The following is an 18775-nucleotide window of genomic DNA, read 5'->3' as shown; positions in this document are numbered from 1 at the left end:
GTCTTAGATTTTGTGTTGATTTATTTTAAAGTGAGAGAGTGAAATTGATCTAGTTGTATTGTTCTTCATGTGTACATGCATTCTATAGAGGAAATCATCTTTTATCCAACATATGGGCTTGGCACCTTTTTATCAGTAGGATCATCACTGTGTAGGTTTATTTCTCAGAATTCTATTCTTTACAATGCTGTGGGTGATATCTAACATTGGTCTGTACATGATACAAAATAAGATTAGTAAGTTGATTAAACAGTATATGAGAGAATAAAAATAACCCATAGCCGTATGTCACAGTCTTTGTTATAGGTCCATGGTTTCTCAGGTGTATTTTACTAATTCTGAATTCTGTGTTATTATTAAGAGGTCTCTTTTTATTCTGGCTATTGAGCCAATCATTAGAATGCCTTAAAGGTTGGAGGCATGGTTCTGTTGGGAGAGTGCTAGTCAACCTGTGAGAGCATCAGCTATGCAATTCCTGTCCCATTCTTGGACAAAGGGGAAAAATGAAACAGCCTGGAGTTGATGGCACATGCCTGCTATCCGAGCTACAGAGAAGGCTGAGACTTGAGGATAGTGATTTGAAGCCAGGAAGGGCAGAATTGCCCAACACATGCTTAACTCAATTCATCACTAAAAAACAAAAGCTGGAAGTGGAGCTGTGACACAAGTTGTATAGCGCTCGCCTTGAGCAAAAGAGCTTCAGAACAATGCCCAAGCTCTGAGTCCAACCTCCATGATCTGTACCAAAAATAGAATAGAATAGAACACATCGAAATCACTGATAATTCTAGTCTAGAAGAATTTCAAAACAACAAAGAAAGAAAGAAGGATACCTCTAAGAGTACAGAGACTTTCATCATACTTGGGTCTAAGACACCAGATCACAGGGAATGGCTTCATAAAAATGTTCATTACCAGAAATTTGTTGAGAATGGGTGGTTATATTATGACATTTTTACATATGCGTACAACATACCCTGATCAGACTTGCCCAGTTTTTCTCTCTCCCTCAATTCTCCCTCCCCTTCATAAAACAATTTGAATCAGGTTCATTTATTTTCATATGCACATATAAAGTCACTTGACCATATTAATCTTCATTCACTCACTTTATTGGCTATTTCCTGTTCTCCGGGTAACAATCCTACATATGGCCTGTTTTAAGTTTCTGCGAGGCAGTTTTTTATGACTATATTGCTTGTCCAAATGGTTCTAACCATGGCAAGTCACACATGCATATCTGAGAGCTTAGACAGATTGACCTAATCTAGACGAGATTGGGCGCGTTCAGGGTGGTATGGCCTTAGACAGATTGACCTAATCTATTGCCTTCTGTTTCTTGGTCACCTCTAGCAGCTTTGTTCAATAGTTCTTATCTTTCTCTTCTTAACATTATACCTATAAATTACACAAGAATGTAAGTATGGGTTATCTCCAGCTTACTTTATTCCTGGTTATTTTGGAGAGGGAGTCTTATGAACTTTATTAACTGAGATGACTTCTGCTAAGATTGGAAGAATGAGCCACTGGCACCAAGTAATTTCATATTTTTCTTAGTGTACATAAATTTTACCCAATAAAGAGTTTGATTCTGTTATTTTCCATATATATTGATTATACTATTATAATAGTCACCCCTGCTATTTTCTTTTGATTCTTACTCCTTTGTATTTCTCCTTCTCTTTTCATGCCTTTTTGTGGGGGTTTTGTGTGTTTGTTTGTTTGTTTTTAACTTAACTTCCACAGATGAGCAAAAAATTGCAGTTCTTTATTTTGTAAGATGGCTCATCACACTTAAGAAAATTAAGGAAGTTAAGATTTAAGAAAATAACAATATACAAAGAAGCAATGTGGGATATATGTGGGAATGTTTAACCAGACCCCCTAAGCTGAAAGATTTCTCAGGACACCATGCATGCGTCTCCATTCTGGGAAGACGTGTGCAGCAGCTCTCAGGACTGAAGTCTGTTTCCCTGCTGACTTGCACTTGGCAATTGGAGTATAGATGCCTGTCAGAAGCTGACTGTTTGCATGAACAAGACTTGCCAACCTCCAACTATGCTAATATGTTTTTTCCTTGTTTCTCTTTGAAAGTAAAAATTCTGTTTCTTTGGACAGTATCCAAAATAGAAAACGGTTTGAAGTGAAGTTTTCTTGGGAAAAATGATTTGAATATTATTTTGTGAAATTTTGAGATTGTTTCAGGATCCAGGGATATTTTATATTCTAGCTTCATTTCTTTTACTCTTCAATTTTCTGGTAACTTTAATTATAAAACCTTATATTCCAGGACTGGGGATGCGGCTTAGTGGTAGAGTGCATGCTTAACATGCATGAAGTTCGATTCCTCAGTACCACATAAACAGAAAAAGCCAGAAGTGGCACTGTGGCTCAAGTGGTAGAGCATAAGCCTTGAGCACAGAGATGCTCAGGGACTGTGCTCAGGCCCTGAGTTCAAGCCCCAGGATTGGCAAAATAAACAATCAAAAAGTCCCTTATATTCCAAATGCATGTTGGTCACTATGTTATGGAATGTATGTATATACTTTATATCTCACAAGCAGTATATACAGCAAACAATATAAAGCTAGGAAAATTGAATCTTATAATGATGAACATATTTTGCATGTAAAGGCAATAATAAAAAACTGACCAGAGGGGCTGGGAAGGTGGCTCAGTGGTAGAGCGCTTGCCTTGCATGCATGAGGCCCTGGGTTTGATTCCTCAGCACCACATGAGCAGAAAAAACCAGAAGTGGTGCTGTGGCACAAGTGGTAGAGCGCTAGCCTTGAGCTGAAGAGCTGAGGGACAGTGCCCAGGCCCAGAGTTCAGGCCCCACAACTGACAATAAATATATAGATAAACTCTCCAGAATTCCATTCAGATGTTTGAAGTTCAGGGGAATCAAGATGTTTCTTTCTCAGATGTACTCAATATCTTACTTATATAACTGTAATCCCTCTGTGCATCACCCTTACAATAAAAATTTTAAAAAAGATATGTCTTCCCAAGATGTAATTTCCTGGCCACTTATTGAAATCTCACTGGTTTCTCTTGCACACACTGTGGAAAATCAGTGGCTCTCTTGCTATTTTGGAAGAAGCCAGACCATGTTGTGCCAAACTATGAGAAATAACACTAATGAAGTGGACCCTCATAAACTCTTTAATCTCCCAGTTATTGTCCACCATCAGATGTGCATCCAAATATATTAGATAAAAACATCATGCTTTATAATTTTAAAAATTAAAACTTATCTTCCTGTGGATTTCATTTGGATTTAATGTCATTTGAGAGTTGCTAGTCTAAGTTAAGATTCTAAAGTGGATGGCCTCTTTCTTCATTCTTGTGTAGAAGATTCATGCTCTTGATTATTTTATCCTAATGTTATCTTTATAAGGAAAGATCTCGTCAAATTTTTGTTTGCCTGGGCATGGAGACGTTTGCTGCTTTTACCACACTCCTTTCAGCCAGAACAGAACTCACCATTTGCTCTCACAAGTCACCTTACCCTCTGCATCTCCCTCTTCTTCAGTTAGTTTATCTGTCAAATGAAGAGTCTGGCAAACACATTTCTTTCACTCATTTTTTGGGTGGGAAGGGTACACTAATCTTCTATTGTTCAACCATCCCTTGAAGATATTGAACTTGAAGCAGCACTTCTTTTTGTAAAATTTTGATGCAGCACTTCTTATGTTTTGGTTCTTTAGATCAGAGTTGAATCTACTCTGTATGAGAACAAATATCCTTAACAAATACAATAGAGGGAAGGCAACATGTCCAACCTAACTTACACAAGCTGTTTTTCAGATTTGCTGCTATAACAATATTAGTGTTTATAGGAGACATGGTGTTGCACATGTTTTGTGTTTATGACTTCTGATACCTTTGGAAGAAGCAGTGCAAATGTCAGGGAGACTAGTCCTGGGAATCATTAGTTGTCAGAAGAGCTTATTACAATGGAAGTTCATCTTCCATCTTATTTTGGTTCCTATTTTTTATTTTTTATTGTGAAAAAACTGTACAGAAGAGTTACAATTACATGGGCAAGATAATGAGTACATTTCTTATCAAGCATTTTTGCCTCCTCTTTGTTTCCCCTTCTTATCCCTTCCCATATTCCCCCCCCCCCCCACCCAATCCCCTCTACCCCCCCACCAAAGTTGTAAAGTTGGTGTTTTGGTCCCTCTATTTAAAAAATGAGACACCTTGAGTACTGGAAAGCTGCTCTGTTCTTCTTCTCCTCCCTTCTATGCTCATTTTCTTTCCTGCCTCCCTCTCAGATCTCATGCCCATCTTCTATGTTAGAAGAATCATAAGCCAAAGGGAAAGAATGTTGCATTCCTGATTATATTCAAGTTTAATTTGTATGTAATCTCATTTCTTGCATAAGAACAGAAAAGGAAGCCCAAGATACAGAACTATCAAATATTTAGATATTATTTGTTGAGCCCAATGTACAAAATCATGACTCCCAACATTGGGACTCAGTGTGTGTATGTGTGTACTTAAAAATGAGTATTTATCTGGCTTTTTGCAATTTTTTAGTAGTGATCTCTGTCACAAGTAAAAACCAGAGCAATTGTTATATGCTGAAAATAAAAGACCATACTCTAAAGGTTTTGCTGAAGAAGGAATCTAGTCACCTAGAAGATCAAAGTGCAGGACAGCAAGCCTTGTCTGGTAAAAAAGAAGAATCTAAGAGTTTCTATTAGAAGTATTATAGCTGTGTAATGCTCATAACAATGCTTGCTTCCCTAATTACTTGGGACTGTGGGATTCCCTTATTGCAATATTTGTGAGTAGGAACTCAGGTGGATTTGATCTTCTTTGCTTATGAATCTTCCCTATCAGTGTCATTGGACATGGAGGGAAACCCCAAATCTTTGTGTCCCAGCAAGACTATGAGTAGAAGGAGGAAGAATGGAAACACTTTGTAAGTAGAATGCAGGTGTGGCTACATTGCCTACAGGATTACAATAATGAAATGGGAAGGAAGAATACATATCTAATCCTTGATGAATACATTCCATTCTGAGAGAGAGACAGAGACAGAGAGAGAAACAGAGTAAAACAGAGAGAGAGCATGTTACACTCTTGTCCTCTTTTCACCTGCTTTTGCAGAAGTCTCTACTGCTGACACCTCCATGAACACAGCTGTAACTAATACCTAACTACTTCTGCTTCTGACTTGTTACAAGAGAATAGCATTGTACATGAGTGGGTACTTTCGTTAGATCATTTGTATTTATAACTTTTCATTCTCCATTGCCATAATAACCTTCATGGAATAAACCATGGTTTTCTTCCCATTGCTCTCTAATTCTTGGCCTCAGATTCAACTGATTATATAAATTTCAAAGGAGCCAAGAGGTTGCATATTTTCTATGATCAACTTTAAGGGCATCTTGCTTGTGATATTTCTTTTCATTAGAGAAAATTTATTGTTACTAGAAATTATTATCAAGAATCAAACATTCACGGGGAACATGGATAATTTCCTTTCTCTTTACAGGAAAGTTCTGTGTCCTTTCGAGATTATTCTACATGTTATGGTGACTTTAATATGTATCCTTTTAAAGCTAAGTTTTTATGTGATACTCAGAATTTGGTTGGGAATTTGCAAATTCATTAAGCATCAAGGTCCATTTTTTAATTCTGGTCCATCTTTCCTTAATCCCCTAGATGACCCAATGGGTCAGCTTTCACCTCCAGACTTTCAAACTTTTCTGGTATACAACAATACATCCCAATATCAGCATGCAGTGTTTCCACTCCTACTTGTCTTTTCAGAGTCTTTACCTACTATTTCTGGTAGAATAAAGTAATCTCATTGCCAATTCCTCTTAATGTTTATTTTGAGCTGTGGTATAGTTCAGTGATAGAGTGCTTGATTAACAAGTCCAAGGCCCTGCTTTAAATCTTCATCACCAAAAATAAATAGGGAAGAACAAACAATAAATATTTTACCTCCTAAAGTAAGTGAGCTAGGAGGAAAAGCTAAAAGAGAGAAGTTGACGGTTTCTCAGGGAAACAAGTGTGTCCTGCTCATGCATGGACACACGTCCTTCATTCTGAGTGCATCTTTGGAAATCTGTCATTGATTGTGTCTGCTCAGCCATCTTATAGCTAAGAGTATCTAGAAGGAACTAGACAGAGTTGAGGCCAAAAAGAGAAAAAAATGACCATTATAAACAGGAGAAGAAGAAACACAAAAGAATGCTCACCAGTACCAGAGATGGGGTGCCATTGTGGAATTCTCACAAGGCCAAGAAGAAAATAAGATATAGTGGCCAGTGGCTCATGCCCATAATCACAACTACTTAAGAGGGGGAGACCTGGAGGAGTGTACTTGAAGCCAGAAGGGGAAGAAAAGCCCATATTTTAGTGAATTAACAGCAAAAACAAGAGGTACAGGTGAAATTGGAGAGCTCTAGTTATGAGCATACAAAGTAAGTAAGCCTGGGCTCTCTCAGTTCAATCTTCAATCTGGTGGAGGGAGGGAAGGAAGATAGACCATAGCCAGTCCTATGACAAGAAACAAGAATAGGATCAACAATCTACTAGTCATAGTACAAAGGTTTTAGTCCTGGGTAGATACATTAAGGGAAATCAAACATATAGCAAATGTAAAACACTTAAGAAACCCAATATGTGCTTATTCTTGCTTTCCGTTATTATATCTTTGATTATTTTCTTAAATGTATTCAGCTGGCACAATAATGCACTTGAGTGTCAACATTAGCACAGAAAAAAGATGTGACAGAATGAGGAAATCCTCAGAGTGAACGATGTCTACAGCACATAATCAGAACAAGAATGGAAAAGGTAGAGAACCACACAACAGGATTTGTTCTCTATTCTCATTCTAGACACTGATGACAAACTTTCCAACGGTAAATACATTTATTTCTAGGGCTTCCAAACTTCTATCAAGTAAGAATCTTTACTTCTGTATTGCCAGAGACTAGAAAAGTAGAAATTCTCACTAGAACCAGGTTTGTAAGGACTTCCTGGTAATAAATGAAAACCACGCAGCCTTATGAAGGTTGCTTCAGAAGACAGCAAGGTGCTGACCCTAGGATTCTCCATCAGGACACTTAATCCACAGAACATACAACCAGGGGCTGCTAATCCGGAATCTGGCTTACTTAATGCCAGGAAGTTTGAGGAAGAGACAACCAAGCAGAATGAACAGCAAAATAGATTTCCCTTTGTAAACATCAGAAGTTCCAATCCTTGCCAGATTCTTATTCTATGACCTGTGCTTTAATTCAATTATATTAAGTACTTTTCGGACAACAACAACTCTTCCAGGTTTCCTCTTCCTTGTGGGAAAGAGAGCTTGCATAATCCTCAGCATTTCTGGCAAGTTGGATAAACCTATGTGTACCCAACACAATATCTGATGTATCCTTTTTAAAGTTTGGAAGTGACAAACTTACAGCACATGTGTGAGCACACCTCACAGCCCACATCTTCTTGGAAAAAATCAGAGTAAACAATGACAAGGCCTGTGTCCTGAGTCAGTAAAACTGTGCTTCCCTCCTATATCTGTAGTGAGGTCAGAAGAATTCCAATGAGTGAGATCAACACTGATATAAAGAACCAATTCTGTTCTCACTAGATTTGTGCCTCTCATATAAAAGTTCAAGAACAAACAGCAAAGAGGATATTAACTCTATGCATGAATAAATGAGCACCCTGCATCATTGGTTTAGCAGGTATTGGGGGTGTGCACAATGAGAGATAATGGAAGAATGCCCTAGAAGCAAAGGATGACAACACTTTATGACACCTACTCTTTCAGAAAATCAGTGCCTTGAAAAGTACAGGAATAAAGAAGGGAGAGAAAGGAAGCAGACAATGTGGCATGTCTGAGGATGAAAAGTCTCCTAAAAACAAATACAGGGGAGATGCAAGGAGAGTAAAATTGGAGGAAGAAAATGGTGATGCAACTTTAGATCAGCTGACCCAAAGTAACATATATAACCCCCACTCAAAAAAATACAACCAAACAAAGCACACACGGTTAAATAGAGATGTTGGTTCATGAAAGGCCCATGCATATTTGATGACCTCTGATGGAATCCAAGGAAAGGACACTGAGCATTTGTACACTATGGGTTTTCCAGGGTTCTGTACAGTACTTTGTTTGGTTAAACATATGTGCAGCTACTTCTCCATTGTCATAACTGATGTGGGTATTAAATTAACTCAAGGGGAAGTCTGTATGCATGTTCAATTCAAGTGCCAGACCTAAGGCTAGGTCCTTGAGGGCAGGGGTAAGTGCCTAGATTTAATATTACTTAGAGTTAATACTACTTGGATGTGCCTAGAGTTAATATTACTTAGAGTTAATACTACTTGGATGTTTTAACAGTTCTGTGGCCACCATGTATTACTTCTCCCTGGCCACAAGTCTCCAGATAAGGTTGGTTCCTACCCAATCATCCAGGATTATACCTCCTTTGAGCACATTGTATTTTGTATCTTTCAATGCTTGTTATTTTTAATTGAACAGAGTTCCTTTTAAGAGTTTCCATTGATTAGATAATGTGTCTTAGAAAATCCCATAGTAATCTCACACTATATATGCAACCAATTAAACTTGTATAAAACATTATAAGTTATTCTTGTACAGTGGTGAAGTCAGGTAATGCAGTCATGTAGCTTGAGGGTGTAAACCCATCTGTCTTTCGGTGTTAGAGATGTAGAATTTAGAAATCCAAATAGCAGCAATATTATGTACAACAACCAGGAACATCGTTTTATCCTTTCTCCACAAAACCACAGCCACAAAGCTTTTCATCTCTTAGAGAGAAAAACTGAACCAGAAAATTCTCTTCTCTAAATAAATTTACAAAAAGCTGATTTGCACAATATGTGATATGTTCAAACCCCAGGTAAAGGACTTTTTCATATTTATATATCATATCATGACTAATCCACTGTGAGAGCACATCTTCCAACCAATCCTTCCAAGAGGACAGTGGTGGCTATAAAAGTTTGAACTTTCTTTTCTCAGTGAGGAGGGACACACACAGTAGGAGATTTCCATGGGTTTTCTTAGTAAGAAGCTGTTAGAAAAGACTTAACATAGGAAGTTTATGTCACTTGAGTGCTTACTGGGTGTATAAAAAAGACTAGTATTTGTGATTGAGTAAATGTGAGGAATAAGGAAAGTAAGGTAGAGGGAAGGAAGGATAGAGTGAAGGCAGGTACAGTGGACAAGGGTTAAAGTGCTATACTGCCAAGCTCATAATGTAGCAACAGTCACATTGTTATCACGGAGAACAGGGGTTGCTATTTTGTGAGGGATATTGATTTGTTTTTCTGTTTTCTGTTTATTTTTTTCTCTAGGAGTTGGGGGTTTTTGATTTGGCTAGTTGTTATTATTCATCTATCTTATTGTCATAAATAGGTGACCTTCTCTGATAGTGGCATTTTGTGAGATTGCTAGTCCAATACAAAGCTTTCTCCTTAGTTATAGGAGAAAATCAAATAATATTAAGTAGTTGCACAAAGGGGTTTTCAATTCCAGAAGATATGTTATAAGTACAATGAATCAAGACGAGTGTCTTCCCTTCCATTGTTTTCTCCCTTCTTTACTTTTCTTTACTCTTACTTAAACCAGAAAGCAAGATGGTAGAAATTCCATGCAATGCCCAGAGTGCCATGAGCTTCATGGTGCTCAATTGAAGATTAGAAATTGACACAAAAACTGTGGTGCCAGGAGAAGGCAAGATGCTGACACTAAGATTCCAGAACTAGTATTACATATGCAGGGTGTGCCAATCAGGAGTTTCCAGGTGAGAATTTGGCTAGCTACAGGAAAGATAGGGCCACAACAAATACTGGAGACTCAAGAGCCTCACTACCAAGTATTCAAATAGATCATGATTTCAAATTCTTCATTCTTGGTTTTAATTCAAGGATTTCCTATATGACATATGTTTCACGTTACAGCTTCTCTGTCTCTTTTTCTTAGTGGCATGTAATTCCATGTTTAGAATCTGTTCATACATGTTGGAGACTTGCAGGACCAGTAGCTCTCTTGTATGCACTTCTCCTTCCAAAGACATTACTATTTACAATCTTGTAATATGCTCAGTGCCATAACTTTCCCAAGCAGATATTCAGTATGGAGCAGCAATTTCCACAGACAGACCGTTCAGGGTAAGCCTATGCATGATTCAAAGCTGGTTGTCTTCCATTCTGGATAGAGGGAGAGACTCAGTTGGTCTCACATAGAGAGATTCCAAAAGTGCTATTAAGAATCACATCTGAATTCATTGTGGTTAAGGGATTCTTATATAAAAATGCAAAATCATTGAAACAATGAGTTGTACAAGTCCTTATGTCCAAAAACGAACTTTACAATTTGGTGGTGGTTTGGGAGGATCGGGTAAGGGGGTAGGAGGGATGGGAAAGGAAGGTAAGGGGAAATAAAGGAGGAGGTAACAATGCTTGATAAGAAATGTACTCATTATCTTGCCCATGTAATTGTAACCCCTCTGTACGGTATTTTCACAATTAAAAAACCCCTAGTGCTGCCAAAAGTAAATAAATAAATAAAAATACAAAAATCATAAAGAGTAATAAGTGAATGAACATTTATTAATTGTTTTCTTCATTAAATCAGTTTATCTGATGTGGGGATTCTGGGTCAAAAGCTGTGCTATGTTGACCATATGGTGGATAGGGAATTGGTTTTAACTGGTACCATCTTATGTTCATGGTGGAAAGAGAAGTCCCATCGCCCAGGTGATGGGAGTGCCTGCATTCCTAGAGGCAGGGGTGTAGACTTGGACAATAGGTTACTGGACCTGTCGTTGTGGGCCTTGAACTTGGAAGACTCTGGAGTTTCCTATGACCCTGCCCCCTGACTCTGCCACTGTTTAGGCCCTGATCGACTCAGGTGCCATGATACCATGCCTCATTTGCTGTGTCTCCTGTCTCCTGGATCTCCTCTGGTCAACATGATGTCCTCCCAATTCAGTTCTCCATTGGAGTTGATTTGGTTTGCTGGTGTTGTTTTTCTGCTCTTTCGTTCTTCTCTGGGTCTCATGGCTCAGGTTACTAACAGTGTTAGTATGTGTGCAGGGCTACAGGTCTTCCTGACAAGAGATTCCCTGCAGATACCAGCTTTCAACCTCTCAAAATGTGGTTTCTTTATTTCTCATGGCTGGATTAACCTTACAGCATATTCATTCATTAAATATTGTTGAATGTTATTGATTGCATGTTGGGAACAATGAAAACCAGTTCGTTAGCAAAGCACACACATTTCCCAATTCAAATTTACCTTTCCAAACAACGAGCATTAAAAAGTCAAGAAAGAAATGGCTTCAAAAGGATGGAAGGATATAACAGGCCATATGGATATCAGGAGGACTTTGGATGTAGATCAGTGTTATAGCATCTGCCTAGACTGTGCAAGGCTCTGTGTTCTATCTCCCCCTACACAAAAAGAAAAAGGGAACAGAAAGAGAAATAACATAAAAAAGCAGAAACCGGAGCATTGTCAGTGCTGACATGGGATTGTAATTTCAGGAAAGGTGGCCAGGAAGACATTAGTAAAAAGTTAGCATTTGAGCAGACCAAATTGAGCTGGAAACTCACCGTGTGTATTGTTCTCCTAGTGCATTGTAAGGAAAGTTAACAACACTAGTGGCCTGTGATCTTTTAGGTGTTGCTGCAGTACCTTGTCAGGTCCAGCACTGTACCAACCTATGTGAAAGCACATATCCTTTGGAGCAGTAGCAAACTCACATGAAGTCAGGATGAGTAGAAAGTCTGGATGCATATGACATCTTAGTCCCGGACCTACTACCTCCAGAGCAGTGCAGAGAGAGTGTGTACAGTTAGTCTGTCTAATCAGATACTTAGATGCCTAGTATCATATGATCATAATCCACTACTTCCCAACCCAAATGCTAACAGCACACTTTGATATGCTCAGGGCTTGCTTCTCCAATGACCAGCTTTAAGGAGTGTCCTCTCTATGCCCATGCTTCTTGGATCTTTCCCCTGAGGCCTAGAGTTTATACTTATGCATTTATCAGGCTTTGTGCATCCTACACATCTAAATGGCATGTTTAACCCAGCATGGTTTCTTTATTCTGACTGGCCCCATTTGAATGACTGGAATAGGAGAAAGGCATGGCTGAAGGGGGAAAAGTTTAGGGCCAAGTCAACTCTACACGGAATAATCACTGAATAGAAGATTAAACAGGTGATGGACAAAACAACAGGGTTTGCTCTCACTCTCTTTGTAGGCTCTTGTGACCAACTTCCTCAACAATAGAGATAGGTTAAATATGCACTTTTGTTGAGGTAAGAATCCTTATATGTTTACTTAGAGCCATACACCAGGAAAGCAGAAACATTCTCAGAACCAAGCATGTAAATATTTCGTGGCGGAAATTGAAAGTCAAGCAACATTATCAAGACTGCTTTAGACCAAGGCAATATACTCACCCCAGGATTCCACCTCATGACACTTAATACACAGAGCAAACAGAAAAGAATGCCAGACCACAGTTTTGTTTAGTGAATGCCAGTAAGTGTGGGGAAGAATGTGACCAAACAGAAACATCAGCACTGCTCAGGGCCATTTATACAAGTCAGGACATCAAATGCTTGTCAAGTTCCTGATTCCATGAGACAAGGTTGATTTCTTCTATTTCCTATCTTAAGTACTATTTAGATACAACTTCATCTCCAGGTGTCCTCCTGTTTGTGTAAAACAGTCATGCATATTAACTAGCATTTCTAGCTAGATAGAGAAGCCCATGACCCTCCATGCTACTGACCACTGTGCTACTTTTAGGCCTTACAAACCTACAGCCCATTATACCTCACTTCTCCTCCTAGGAAAAACTCAGTGTAGAGCAGTGATTTCCAGGGCCTGTCCTGAGTCAGCCAGGCTATGATTTCTTAACATCAGGCTTTCCTCCTGTACATGTAGAGAATTCCATGATCTCAGAGTGACTGAAAAATATATTGATCTAAAGAGGCAAGAATTGCAGGTGGGTGCCAGTGTCTCATGCCTGTAACCCTAGCTACTCAGGAGGCTGAGATCTGAGGGTCATGGTTTACAGCAGCTCAGGCAGGAAAGTCCTTGAGACTCTTATCTGCAATTAACCACCTGAAAACTGGAAGTCAGGCTGTGGCTCAAGTGGTAGAGCATTTGCTTTGAACTGAGGAACTCAGGACAGTGCCCAGGCCCAGAGTTCAAGCCCCATGACTGACAAAAACAAAAAAACAAAAACTTAACTGATATCCATGAATCAGTGTTAATTATGTATCAATTCATTCAGTAACTATTTATGGGGAGTGCAAAGAAGGATATTTGAAGAATGACAGTGAGCAAAACACAGACAAACTGCATGCACAGAAATACAAAGTTTAAGAAATATCAGTATACAGAAAATTTTAAAAATGCAGGGGAATGAAGGAATCATACATATGGTTGAAGGCCTTCTCAGAAATTATACAGAAGGCATAAAAGAAGAGAATGGTTTGAGGAAGACAATAGGGATAGAGTTTCAGATAAGGTGACACAAAGTGACATTGCTTAAAAATGACAGCTGAGTAGGTAGAAGAAGATGACACTGTTCTATGTATTTGTGTATACAGTGCATTGCAAGAAAAGGAACCTGAGTGTTTGTGCGCTTGTCCTTGGTGGTACTAGGCTGAAGAGAAAAGAATACAAAGGAAATAGTCTGTGTTCTTATTACACCCTACTTTTCAACCCAACCAGGGCCCCAGCAGAAGCACCTAAATGCTCTGAAATGCATTGGTAGTTGGGAATTTTGTACATTCTAAACGTTTCTCCTCAGTTTTCTTCCCAAGGAAACAGATGATATCTCACCTGCAACTGCTTAAATGTAATCCACCAAACACACACATAAATAGCAGAAGGAGTCCTTTTATGTTTAGCCACTAGAGAGGAAACATTAGATGCCAATTAGAATTGCAAAATATTTTTTTTGTCCATTGGAAGAAGAGATAAAATTGTTTACAATTAGCACAGTAATAAACATGAGTTCTGTGCTATGTGGGGATGTGAGGTAACTGGGACTGGCTCCTATCATGCACAAGGACCCTCCTTATCCTTGTCTGGCGAATCTCGACCCTCAGACTTGCCTCGAACCCCTTTTGTAGCCAATGTTGTCCTTACCAATGTAATCCTGTTAAAACAACCTTTACAGAGGAGGGAAAAGGATAACTAACTGGGAGGTGGGTCTGCCATTAAAACAAAAAAGAGGGAATCTGTAGAGGACATGGGCAGCAAAGATGGCGCTGAGAGGGAGTTGAGTGGGCAGAGCCCGATTTCCTTTATGATCAGTGTGTAACCAGCCCATGGAAGCTTAGATGCATGATAGGGTGTGACCTTGACAGTGATTGGTTCTTCTTTCTCCCCTGCCATGCCACCCGCTTTTTTGGCTTTAAAAAGGGCTGCTCTCTGTTAATAAATGAGTTTCTTCCTGCTAAAAAAGTTGTTTACAATTAAACTGGGTAATCTGTTTTGTGATTTTTCTTTTAATTATGTATAGATCCCAATCCTGTGTAACACCTCTTTCCCATCTTCCTTTGGGAAGGTGGGTGACTGCCCCTCACCTCAAGATAATTCCCAGTGTGACCAGGATAAGGTTTGTATCTTTCAATGCTTATTACTTGGAGCTAACCAGAAATGTTTCCCAGTACATATTTATTATAGATTGCCTCCTAGAAAAGAATAAAAAGGTATGTTTGTGTGAGGAGTTTTTATATGGTTGGCTAAGTCCTTTATTGTAAGCACATGAGTTTGAGACCTGAACTCTCTCCACATTTCTGATGTTAAACATATAACATTTGGAGATTGGAATCACAGAAATCTTCCATACAGTAAACAAGAAAATCACATTTTTCTTTCATCAAAGACTTATGAGACAACAAGCTTTTCATCTCTCCACAGGTACAATGGAGCTAATCAATTCCTTTTTTCTGACTAAACTTTCTAAAGCGTTATTTGCATTAAATGTCCAAGTATAGAGTGCTTTATTATCCAAGTGTTGATGAAGAAGCAAACATAACTTTAGAACAGAGAAAACAAATTAGCTGTTTGTGGGTTTTTCACACTGCCATATTGATTTGAAAATTCCTTTCCTTCTCCATTTTCTTATTTTCCTCCAGGTTGGGGCTGTTGGTTTTTCTTTTTTCTCTTTCTGCTAATGGGCTGAACTTGCCTCCATTTCTTAATCTGCTTGCTACTCATGGCTTGCACTCTCCCAGTTGAGTAAGGTCTCTAGCCTGCCTTATTGCTAGTTAATTGGAGACAAAATGTGGCAGACCATTCTGCATTTTTTGGCTTTTTCCTATAGATCTCCTGCTCCAAATCCAAGCACCATAGGGAAAGGGTAGATTTTCAATTTTTAAGATGGCTTGTTATTCTACTTTGATCCTAGTTACTGAATGACCCTGTCTGAGGATGCTTTTTCTGTGAGCTTGCTGGGTGCCACTCAGAATCCTGCCCTTGGTTATTTGATAGCAGCTGTTCAGCACTAACCACTCTGAGATGATTGTACCAGAGCTGTAACAGAGCTGCCTTCTTCTCTTTCATTTCTACTCATCAAATTCCAGAAAAAGAAGTCCCTTGTATATTATGTGATAGAAGGATTTGATGGAATGAATCTGGACATTAAAACCTTGTAAGTATTGACTTAGTGTTTTTATGTAAAGCAATGACAGGGTCCTAGTATTATAGTATTATGTCTACAACCATACCAAGAGAATGTAAAGTCCAATTACAAAACAACCCCCAGAGACTCGCTTAAATGTAAGTCAGTGTCTTGAATTGATTGTCCAAACAGTGGGAAATCCCAGAAATTCATAATAAAGAAAAATATGCATCATGATGCACAGAATTATTATTTAATTGAAAGATAATCTGATTAATCTGACTGGAGGCAAGAAGCTACATTGTCAGGCTGAGGGGGTTGATGGATCATTTCAAATGAAAGCATTGCTGGTTGAGTCCTGCAGAACAAATCTTGAAGATGAAAACTTTTTCATTCTCACTCTCATATTTATGGCTTTATCCATGGCAACATATTTATAAAATCATCTGAAAATGAAAAAAAAATGTGAAGAGCTTGGTATTAAGCCTGAAGATTGTGTTCTCAGAGTCTTGGAATCTGAATGTATACTGGCAACAAGTAAATGCTAGTAAATTTAAAGGAGTCACACTGAATGCTAAGCGGATATGAATGTAGCATTGGAAAATGGACCTCAGTGCGGATGAAGTTTCATCTCCTTAAAGCTGTCCTGAATATCTTATAAAGGATTTTGCCTGCTGAAGCCTTATTTTCAAACCATTTATAGTTTCTGAATATTTCTCAAAGATACCATTTGTTTTCAATTGAAAATAAAATGTTTACATGCTTCAAGGAGATATTTTGATCTACTAATAATTTCTACTAAGGATAAAATTTTCTAATGCTATTATTACACCATGGATACAGTTAAAATTGACAACCAAGAAACTTCAACATTTTGGCTCCTTTGAAACATGTATATTACCTTGAATCAGAACACAAAGGTTTAAGGGAGTATTAATTAAGAGTATTCCTGCTACTCTTTCTGCTACCTCCACTGCTGAGGTAAGGAAAAAAGCCCTGTCATTACTTTACATACATGCACACAATCAAAAGACTCACTTACATGAAATCTTCTTACCTGTAAATTTTGAGAAAAGAGCATTAAGTGTTTCAAAGTCAGGTATCTTCACAGGAAAACCTCCAGCGGAGCCCGCATTAGCAGGCTCATCTGCAGGACAGTTGAAATGAAGAGAAAACTGTCAGGTGGCACATCCTCTCTCCTTCAGGTAATAACTGTATACCACCAAGTATTAGACATATTATTTTGTTCCAGAATCATCTCTGAATTCCTGTTTTAACGTGGTTCACATCTTCATTCTTCCTATAAACTTCCATCCTTCCCCATTCATTTTATCATTTGTATTTGTTGAGAGACAAATATATTGAAGTTCTCTCCATGTGCATTGACATTGACTGAGAAAACAAGCAAGTTCTTTGTCCCAGATATGAGCACACAGTTCAAGTCTACCTTTTGTCTTACCCAGAGAAAACTGTTCCCCAGAAGCAATAGGGGAACTTACGTTCTAAAATCTTGGTTGTCAAGTCTGAGATAGGAAGTAAATATTAGCTTAGGCATTTGCCTCACTAGTAGCAGATTTGAGCCTTTGGCTAAAGAAGGAGGAACAATACCTACAGATCTGATAACTCTGAGTGAGAGATTTTTATAATTTGTAACAGTGTGTAAGAAAGGAGAGATTGTCTGGCTTCAAAATGAATTTCATCATTAGGAATGCATCTTTTCCAGGCTTTTCTTAGATGTCTTTATAAAATAGATTATTTACAGGAAGCTGACAGGAAGGCAGCTGGGAAAAATATGAATGGCAAAGCAGGTTTCCAATACGTATGGCATCAGACATAGTCTCTGTTAATTCTTTCTCCGGAAGATCAAAAAAGAAAGAAAGAAAAATCATTTCAGTTGGTAGATAGAATGTGAGCAGTAATGATAATCCATTCTTGGAAAAAAGTCCTCCTGAGTGGTCAGACTGAAGATAAATGATGCCTGGACAACACAGAAAAATCCTCTTTTGCATCTTGAAATAAGCCATTGATTATCTTCGATGCATTATTGCTACTCTTCATTTGTCTACCCTTAACTCCATCCTATCTGTTCTGAGCATTAGTTTCCTAGTGTTTTATATCGCTGAACTTTGATTTTAGCTTTGTAAGGAATTGCACTCTTTGAGATCTCCACGTGATATTTTAGTGCACATATTTTAGTGTTTTTATTTGTTTATACTTACATACTATCTGATACATTTACTTATTAGTTTGCAAAGTAAATCTAGTTTCCACATGTAGGGAAAAGAGGCTGAAGAGGAAAAGAGAGGGAAAATTCAGATAAGAATTCAATCTATATTCTATAACATTAAGCAAATTAAGAGGAAGGGTAGATAGAGGAACGTGAGGGGAAAATGTTGGAAAAAAGTGACATTAAGCTATATTGTCTTCATTTTTTTCTTAAATGGCAATTCATATGCACAACTACTTAAAGAGAATACTAAAAAATAAACCACCTTATACTAACAATAATTGGCACTAGACTATGAGGTTCACAACAGAGAAAACATCTGATTGAATTAAGAAAACAGAATCCAGTGTCATGAAAAGTGAATATTCAAATGGAAATGGAACTAGGTTCTGAACAACAGGTCAGGAAAGTACAGCTTCATGAAAATCCCTGAACGTACTGCCCCAGACAATACATATTTGCACACAAAGTTTAACTTGGTTAAATCTTATACTAACCAGCAAAAACCAGCATGGTAGCAACTCCTAGTAATACAAGGAGAGATAAGAACTTCATGGTGCTGAGCTGAAGTTTGGAATTACACCGAAGACAACTCTGGTCCCAGGAGAAAGAAAGGTGTTGAAACCAGGACTCAGAAACCCATTATATATTTTGAGTCCACCAATCAGGAATTTCCAAATAAGTATCTGGCTAGGTAGTTCCTGGGGAAGTTGGGGCCCAGTGAACAGAGAAAGATTAAATCCAGAAGTCATTTGGAAAGGTCATGATTTCTGATCCCTGATTGTGATGATACAGGTTTCAACTCAAGGATTTTTTCATAAATATAAATAATGTGTTCCAAGCCACAACTTCCTCCTACCTGCCTCTTACTCTGGACTTT

The 18775-nt window shown here is 38.3% G+C and overlaps 1 long non-coding RNA gene across 1 annotated transcript; it reads right to left on the bottom strand.

Moving 5' to 3' along the window:
- Positions 1–15905: 15905 nt before the first annotated feature.
- LOC122124420 lies at positions 15906–18492 on the bottom strand. The gene is made up of 3 exons (XR_006150536.1): positions 18393–18492; positions 16726–16815; positions 15906–16114 (listed from the first exon to the last, which is right to left on the bottom strand). It is a non-coding gene; the product is annotated as an uncharacterized LOC122124420 (long non-coding RNA).
- Between the last annotated feature and the right edge of the window lie 283 nt (positions 18493–18775).

This window comes from Dipodomys spectabilis, unplaced genomic scaffold (genome assembly GCF_019054845.1).
Source record: "Dipodomys spectabilis isolate Male_0828 unplaced genomic scaffold, ASM1905484v1 ptg000234l, whole genome shotgun sequence".
NCBI classification, from domain to species: Eukaryota; Metazoa; Chordata; class Mammalia; order Rodentia; family Heteromyidae; genus Dipodomys; species Dipodomys spectabilis.
This window is presented reverse-complemented; position numbering and strand designations above follow the sequence as displayed.